This window comes from Octopus bimaculoides, chromosome 10 (assembly GCF_001194135.2).
Source record: "Octopus bimaculoides isolate UCB-OBI-ISO-001 chromosome 10, ASM119413v2, whole genome shotgun sequence".
Taxonomy (NCBI): domain Eukaryota; kingdom Metazoa; phylum Mollusca; class Cephalopoda; order Octopoda; family Octopodidae; genus Octopus; species Octopus bimaculoides.
The window spans coordinates 30,159,973-30,168,982 of NC_068990.1; the positions used below are offsets into that span (position 1 = coordinate 30,159,973).

The window sequence follows — 9,010 nt, forward strand, 5'->3', positions numbered from 1 at the left end:
ATATATATATATATATATATATATATATATATATATATATATATATACATACACACACATACACATATATATGTATGCCTGTATGTATATACATACATACATATATGTATATGTAATCTCACTTCACTCCTCCTTCTCCTCGAATTTCAAAAACAAACTTCCTCTCCTTTATTTACTCTCACCTTTCATTATCTCTTTCTTCTCCTCTATATGTCTCCCTTTCTCTCTCTCTCTCTCTCTGTCGTTCTCTTGCACCCTTCATCTTCCTCGTCGTTTCTCCATTCTTTCACCCACACCTTTCCTTATTTTCCCTCCTTTTATCTCCACTCGTCCTTTTCCCTCTCACTCATACCGTCACTCTGGTATGTACCTGCCTTCTGTTGGAACTCGTCTATTTCGTGGTGCCGCTGTGGAACCAGACTTTCGAGGTAATTTCAAACTACCTGCCTCTTTTCCCTTCTACCTGGTACCTTCCTTTTCACCTTCAACCTTCTGTCCTTTTTTTTTCTTCTATTCTATTTGGTCTTTTCGTTTTTGTTGTATTTCTCGTCACAGTCGGGTGGTTCCAACCGTAAAGAGTGAAGCAGACGAAAATAGTAAAGTAGCGGTGGTGGTGGAGGCCACTAGGATTCCTCCAAATACTAACAACACACCAGGCTCTAGTTACCCATCCATTCATTCTGGTGGGTAAATTCAGAAGAAGCCATGAGAAAAGGGAGGGGTCTCGTTGCCCTTACCCCCTACTCAATTATTACAAGTAATTATATGTATGGAGTGAGGTTTAAATGATTATAATCTTGTGGTAATAACGAAAGACAATGTCATTTAATCATGTCGTAGTAATATTGTTGCTTGATGTTTCAAGCCTGATCCACATTGTGTTCTTTAATTATTATTCAGGGCTCCTGTTCTGAGTTCAGATCCTGCGAGGTCAACTTTGTCTTTCATCTTTTGGGGTCGATAAACTGTAGCACCAATCAAATACTGGCCTTCCGCCAAAATTAGATTTATTATTCATCGCTGCTTTCGTCTAATGTTGATAATGGAGCTTGCCTACACAAGTGTACGGCCCCCCCTCCCTCCGACTTTGTTTCCTCATAAGTTTCAGGAAGACGGATATATTTTTAAATGAAATCTTTCTACAACTGTAGAAATAAAGTCGACTCCTGTGAATTATCCGAAACTCCTCTCCCCGATGTCTTAAGAAATTTTTTCACATGAAATTCCGATATAATCATAATAATATGCCACCTGAAAGGTAGAAAGTTTCGTTTAAAAAATATCCATTTTTCTAATAAATTATCAGGAAACTAACTTGGTGGTGGTGGGGGCACACATGTACAGGTATACTGATGGTTGTTACATTTGAATGTTTTTTTGTGAGTGATTGAGCAGACCTTTATTCAAAGACGTTCCAGCCATGACCATCCTTTTCTCTACTTATAATGTATTTACAATATTCTTTCTTTCTTTCCTTATTTTTATTTAAGATAGTACAGTATGATTAGATGGAGATTTGGGTGTTGTTTCTTGCAGATCAAGAAGCCATGTAAGAGACTTCCTTATAGACTCGTCGTGACTGAGGTTGAGGTGATCCCTCTCTGAATAGACCCCTATGATTAGAGGCATTCCAACTGTGACTACACCGAATATGTCTTGGAATGTTAATTATTTAATATGTTCCTTATGTAAGACGGTATAGTGTGAGCTGAGGGAAATTTAACTGTTGTTTCTAGCAGGTCGAGTGACTACGTAGAGCTTCTCTTGTCGATTGATATTGATAAAGGTTTTGGTGGTGTTACAATCGTGATGAAAATAGCAGGGTGGGATACACAAGGGTACTTTTCAGCTCACACAGAGAAGGGTGGCTTATAATGTGTAGTCAACCCTTCCCAACTTCAGCCTCTTAGACTTTAGCGTACCAGAAGTTGCTAAAACCCATAAACGTTATTAGTGTTGTCTGTGATTATTATTGTTTAACTCTAGGCTTATTCCTGGTTATTTCTGATGTAAATTATTAATGTTATTACATTTGCCTCACAAGTATAATAATACAAATTTACAAAGGAAAAGAATGGAATTAGGGGACAAAAATATAAACAACGAAATTTTTGGGACAAAATATTCACAAATGAAAGCAACCAAGCAATTCTTTGTCCTTTTCTTCTCCATGGGGCAGTGATAGCAATTCCAAAAGTCTGCTCGTCAGAGTATGGAGAGGAGTGTCTTTATCTTTTACATGTTTCAGTCATTAAACTGTGGCCATGCTGGGGCACTGCCTTGAAGAGTATTTAATCAAATGAGTCAACCTTAATACTAATCTGTAAGTCTGGTACTTATTCTGTCAGTCTCTTTTGCTGAACTGCTAGGTAACAGGGACATAAACAAACTAACACTAGTTGTTAAGTGGTGGGAACTAACATAAAGACACATGCATATATACTAGACGTCTCAGAAAGATTTACCGATGATTAAAAAAATTCTTGAAGATTCTTGGATAAATCAATCTTGTTTCTGATTGTGCACAATGGTTCATGGATATTTCAGATTTCAGTGTTTATAGTTTTGTTTGTCTGGAATAAATTTGTCAACAAATATGACATCTCAAGATAAACATGATCAAATTGTTGCTTTAAAATCAGCAGGAAAATCTAACTGATATTGTAGAACAAGCTCAATGTGTGTAGTAAGGCAGTGTGTAATATCTGGAAACATTACAGTCGATCTGGCATGCCATCCAGAAAGCCAATTCCAGGGTGCAAAAGAACTGGTTGCACCAAGCCTAGGATTGATACTGTGAGAAAGTGAGTTGACAGGAATATTCGTTAAAACATTGAAAAAAATGGCAAGAGAGCTTAATATTTCAAAATTTTCAATGCACAAGATTGCTAAAGAGGATTTCAGGCTAAAGACATACAGAAAAAGCAAACCAGACAAGTAATTTCAGCAGCTTCAAAGAAAAAAATGGCTGGGAAGTGGGGGGGGGGGGACGTTAGCAGAGATGGACAGTGCCATAAACAAAGTCTTCATTTGAAGTGACAAGATCTTCACTGTGGAGACTTGTTATGAACAAGCAGAATGACAGGTTGTACGGTATTGATGGTGAGGACTTGCCTGAAGGGAGCCAAACCCATTTTTGTCATCAGCTGGGGTTATGGTGTGGATTGCCATAGAGGCTGATGGATCCAAGTCTCCTTTGCTCTTCATTTACGAGAGTGTGAATGTGAATAGCACAGTTTACATCAAAATGTTAGAAGGAAACCTGTTGCCATGGTTAAATGAAACATTTTGAAACAGATCTGACGTTACTCAGGACAGTGCCCTAGTCCACACCTCGAATGTTATGCGAAAATGGTGCAGAGAGCATTTCTGCTGTTTTGGGGAGAAAAACTTTTGTCCTCCCTCAAACCCAGGCATCAATCCAATGGACTTTCCTGTCTGGTCTATCTGAGAGAGAGAGAGAGAGAGAGAGAGAGATGTCTCAACTATCTCATACTCAAGTGTGGTGGATCTGAAAGAAGTCCTTCTTACTTGCATGGAGTAAATATGATGAAGAAGTGGTGCAGTGCTGTTGCAGTTCAGTAAAGCACTTGTTTGCAGGCCATGATTGAAGCAGGAGGTGGTCATTTTGAAATCATAGTTCTTATAATCTAGAAAGTTTGATTGTTCTCTCTTGTACATGTTATGAGTAATTACAAAAAATATCACAGGTAAATCTTTCTGGGACACCCAGTATACATACATGCGTGTATATAACAATTTGAAAATCCTACACGATTAGGTGAAAAGCGCTTTATTTAATTTATAAAACATGTGACATTAATAAAAATCTGTAAATGTACAAACATCCAGATTTCTGAGTACCTTAATTTTTTTCTATATAATTTCTGTACATCACCTCCAAACCTTCCAATATATATATATATATATATATATATATATATATATATATATATATATATATATGAAGGACTTCCACACAGTTTCTGTCAACCAGATTCACTCACAGGGCATTTGTTGACCCAGGGCTATAGTAGAAGACAGTCAAAGGTGCTGTGCAGTGAGACTGACCCCCAAATCCACAAAGTTGCAAAGCAAGCTTCAAAAGCACACACCCATAGCAGCACCCGTTTATGTAAATATTTACCAGTTTTAAGAGATAGCAGCCGGTCACCTGGATCATCTCTTCTATCTTTATCTTTTGTTTTGGTCATTAGACTGTGGCAAAGCTTGGGCACTGTCTTGAAGAGCTTTCAGTCAAGTGCATTGACCCCAGTACTTATTTTTTTAAAGACTGGCACTTATTCTACCAGTCTCTTTTGCTGAACCACTAAGTTATGGGAATGTAAACTCTAACACTGGTTGTCAAGTGGTGGTGGGGCTCAGCCACACACACACACACACACACACACATGCATGCAAGCGTGCGCACAATTGGTTTCCTTCAATTTCTGTCTCCTAAATCCACTCACAAGGCTTTGGTTGGCCCAAAGCTAGAGTAGATGACATTTGCTCCCGGTTCCACACAGTGGGACTGAACCTGGCACCATGTGGTTGTGAAGCAAACTTCTTACCACACACCCATACCTGTACCATATGTTTACCGTTTCTGCTTTGTAGCCATCCTGCCTTTATTATGTCACCATGTTGTCCTCAAATATTTGTATGTTTAAAGTATGTGGTTTTATTTTTGAAAGAGAGAAGGGTGTTTGTTGAAAGTATTGTACCTGCTCCACTGATGGTCTGATGTATTATCAATGGTATTGAGGGTCACATTCCACTCTTTGTTGTTGTTGTTGTTGTTGTTGAGGGGGATGTAAAATAATACACTGTTATAGTTTAGTATCCAAGTCAATCCTGATCTAGCAGACCGATGGTTGTTGTTGTTGTTGTTGTTGGAGATGGTGGTGATGGTTAACGTTGTCATCGTTGTTGCAGACTGGTCTTATCTTTGTGTGCATCCTTGACATTTAATCTTGTTCTACTGCTTGTTTCACCCCATTCCATATCAGTCAGCTGATAATGATTAATGATTGGCTATACATGAAGAGAGAGTGAATTCAGGAAGGGGATTGACAAATGTGGGAGACTGTATGTATATTGAATATGGGTGGATGGAGGGAACCCACAATGAGGAAACCTTGCTACTGGTTGTAAGGGAAAAGGGTCTACTGAAAGCAAGAGAAAAGGAGAAAGCAAAACAAGAAAGACATAAAGAAACACTACTTGACAAGGAGTTACACAAACGGCTTCCCATGTGGCCACAGCTAAAGTTGCTGTAGAACACAGAAGTTGTTATGCGAGACCAAGCTTTGGTCACAAATTGGAGGGTCAGTCTTAGAAATGAGCAAGTGTCTCGATTGTGAGAAATTTGTAATGAATTTGATGAAACTATTAGTTTTACATTATTTACATTTGACGGATATTTGTCCTCATCTTGTTTTTTTTTTTTGTTTTCTGTAGCTACCATCACTTATAAGACTTGACAATTTTTCTGTCAAATGTAAATTTAAATAATGTAAATAATGTACATAATTCCTCATCTCTTAAATATAGAACTGTACTATTGGCTGTATTGTAAATGAATACGACCTCGAACCACAAAAAGTATCTGAGTTGGAGAGTTGGGCTGTAGAGCACACTGTGACAGTGTGACGTATAACAACATCTGATAGTCTGGTCACTCATGTTATCACGTCTGGCCAATCATGTTATCACATACATACCTCCACACACACACGCACTGCTTTGCATATTGAGTTTGCTTTCTCCCATTTGTAAAGCAAACAGACTTCACCTTTGTTTCTAACATGGAGTTACAAATTATTCGGTTAAACGAGACGAGCTTTGGTTGTTAAACACTTACTTTGATTATACAGTTTAAATAAGAGTTTAAAAAGAAAAAAAAAAAGCAAAGCGGAAACAATAGAATGCTTAAAAGAAAAGTTAATTGTGTGTTCGTTGAAAAAAATGTTTTAATGAACTCTGACAGGAATGATTCACTTTGGAAACCAACCTGAATTGAATTGGTTTACCATTTCTGTATTTTAGTCGCTGATCTAACTGTGAAATGTTCTTTCAAGTATTTATTGAATGTCACTTGCACTATTTTCTTAATTGTCTGCACCTGAATGAAATCAAAGTGTGTATTTAAAGAAATTAAATCAAGGTATTTATTAATGTCCTACACAACAGCTCTAAATAATAATAATAATAATAATAATAATGATAATAATAATAATAATAATAATAATAATAATGGTTTCAGATTTTAGCACAAGGCCAGCAATTTTCGAAGGAGTGGGTAATTTGATTAGATTGACTCCAGTGCTCAACTGGTACTTATTTTGTCGACCCCCACCACCCAAAATGAATGGATGAAAAGCAGTCAACCTTGAAGGTGTTTTGAAAATATCTCAGAGTGACAACCATACTCTGCATACTCTTGGGCTGCCTTTTGTCAAGGCAGGGTGTCTGTTCAGCCACCCTGCCAAAGATGTAGAGAAGTCAGGGGACTGCACATGGTGGATTGTGAAGAGTTAGTGAAAAAGCTCTTTTGTTATTATTTCAGTTTGTTTTCTCTCTCCCTTCAACCTTTTATATTTGCAAGCAATAGTAAACAACCCAGATTTGCCAAGCTTCTTTTGAGAAGGTAACAACTTGATCTGGCTTGTTACCAGTTGTACATCTGTGACATTTTGCACATATCACCACCTTAATAATAATGATCATAATAATAATAATAATAATAATAATAATAATAATAATAATAATAATCTTTTCTACTATAGGCACAAGGCCTGAAATTTTGGGGGAGAGGATAAGCTGATTACATCAATTCCAACACTCAACTGGTACTTATTTTATCGACCCTGAAAGGATGAAAGGCAGAGTTGACCTTGGCAGAATTTGAACTCAGAACCTAAGGATGGATGAAATACTGCTGAGCAGTTTGCCCAGTGTGTTAATGGTTCTGCCAGCTTGCTACCTTTCAGATGATAAATATTAATTTGATAATTAGTATTCATTCCATTATTTTGTGTAAGTGCCAAGAAATTTGATAAACATTAGATTATAATTACTGTATGTATGCCATAGTGGAGGCGCAATGGCCCAGTGGTTAGGGCAGCAGACTCGCAGTCGTAGGATCGCGGTTTCAATTCCCAGACCAGGTGTTGTGAGTGTTCATTGAGTGAAAACACCTAAAGCTCCATGAGGCTCTGGCAGGGGATGGTGGCGAACCCTGCTGTACTCTTTCACTACAACTTTCTCTCATCCTTTCTTCCTGTTTCTGTTGTACCTGTATTTCAAAGGGCCAGCCTTGTCACACTGTGTCACACTGAATCTCCCCGTGAACTACATTAATGCTCAACCACTTGCACGTTAATTTCACAAGCAGGCTGTTCCATTGATTGGATCAACTGGAACCCTCATTGTCGTAACCAACAGAGTGCCACATATGTATGCCATATTTCCTGATATTACACTTGATGGCAAAAAATATACTTCCAAAGTTACCTGTGGCATAGTTTGTGATATTACCCAGGGTAACAAAAATACTTCTAACATTACCTCTCCTTATGACAGGTAACACTTTAGACATATTTTAATGACCAGCAATGAACTTGTCGCTTGACTTTACATCATCCCTGACAGAATAAGCTCTGCAATCAAAGGCATTTTGTGATCCATTTATATTTCTGGCAGTGAACCTTATTATCTTTTGTTTAAGACAGAAGAGTGTAATTTAATGGAATTTTGGCTATTATTTCTAACATGTACAGTGACACATTTCATAATGACTTCGAATTTTGACACAAAGCCAGCAATTTCGATGGAGTGGGTAAGTCGATTCCATCAACCCCAGTGCCATTCGAGCATGGTTGATGCACCATTTGAGCATGGTTGATGCCAGCGCCGCCTGACTAGTCCTATGCCAGTGGCACATAAAATACACCATCCAAGCATGATCGTTGCCAGATCTGCCTGACTGGCTCCTGTGCCGGTGGCATGTAAAAAGCACCATTCAAACGTGGTCGTTGCCACTACCACCTGACTGGCCCTCATGCCAGTGGCACGTAAAAAGCACCCAATACACTCTCAGAGTGGTTGGCATTAGGAAGGGCATACAGCTGTAGAAACCTTGCCAGATCAGATTGGAGCCTGGTGCAGCCTTCTGGCTCAGTCAAACCATCCAACACATGCCAGCATGGAAAGTGGATGTTAAACGACGACGACGATGATTATTATTATTATTATTAGTTGTCGTTGTAGTAGTAGTAGTATCAAAGAGCAATATTGTCCCTGCTACTTAAACAAGTGTTTGTTAGTGGATGGCTTACTGGGTGATGACATTCAATTATCCATGCAACAAGTGCACCAACCTGCACTTTATGCTCCAATTAAACCCGCATGGTGTTCCAAATAAAACAAGCTGAACGAGAGAATTTATGTTCCGCCTGTTTTTGTTGTTGTTTAAAAATTCGTCTTGAATAAATAATTGCGGTGACAAAAAAAAAAAAAAAAAAATAGATTACTTGTGGAGCCACCTGAACATATAATCTTTACAATTTATGAACAGAAGATTAACAACAGTAACAGCTTTAGAAAGTGTTGTAGTAAGAGTTAGGACAGAAGAGAGCAGGTGTCTTAGTGGTTAGGATCTTGCAGTCAAAGAAAGTGGGACAGATTTTGTTCTGGTAAAAAGAAGTTTCAATGGATATGCTAAGGGTATTTGACCTCAGAAATCCTGGGTCACTGGGAGGTTATAGGTGGGATTTTAACAAACATAGGACCTAGTGTTTCCATTTGTAGTGCTATAAGCTGCAGGAGTGGCTGTGTGGTAAGAAGCTTGCTTCCCAACCATATGGTTCTGGGTCAGTCCCACTGTGTGGCACCTTGGGTGAGTGTCTTCTACTATAGCCTCGGGTTGACCAAAGCCTTGTGAGTGGATTTGGTACTCAGAAACTGAAAGAAGCCTGTTGTATATTTATATATGAATGTATTTGTG

General features: G+C 38.3%; 1 protein-coding gene across 6 annotated transcripts in view; it reads left to right on the forward strand.

Annotated features, from left to right (window-relative positions):
* Positions 1 to 9,010, forward strand: part of LOC106868200 (uncharacterized) — a 137,555-nt gene that overhangs the window by 63,221 nt on the left and 65,324 nt on the right. The window contains exons 1-2 of one of the 6 annotated variants that reach the window (XR_008265022.1): positions 340 to 428; positions 6,792 to 7,041. The exons of 4 other annotated variants lie outside the window; for them this stretch is intronic. The gene's annotated coding sequence lies outside the window, so the exon portion shown is untranslated. Of the gene's footprint in view, positions 1 to 286; positions 429 to 6,791; positions 7,042 to 9,010 lie in introns of those variants that run through there. One more of the 6 variants, XR_008265021.1, reaches the window with a different exon arrangement.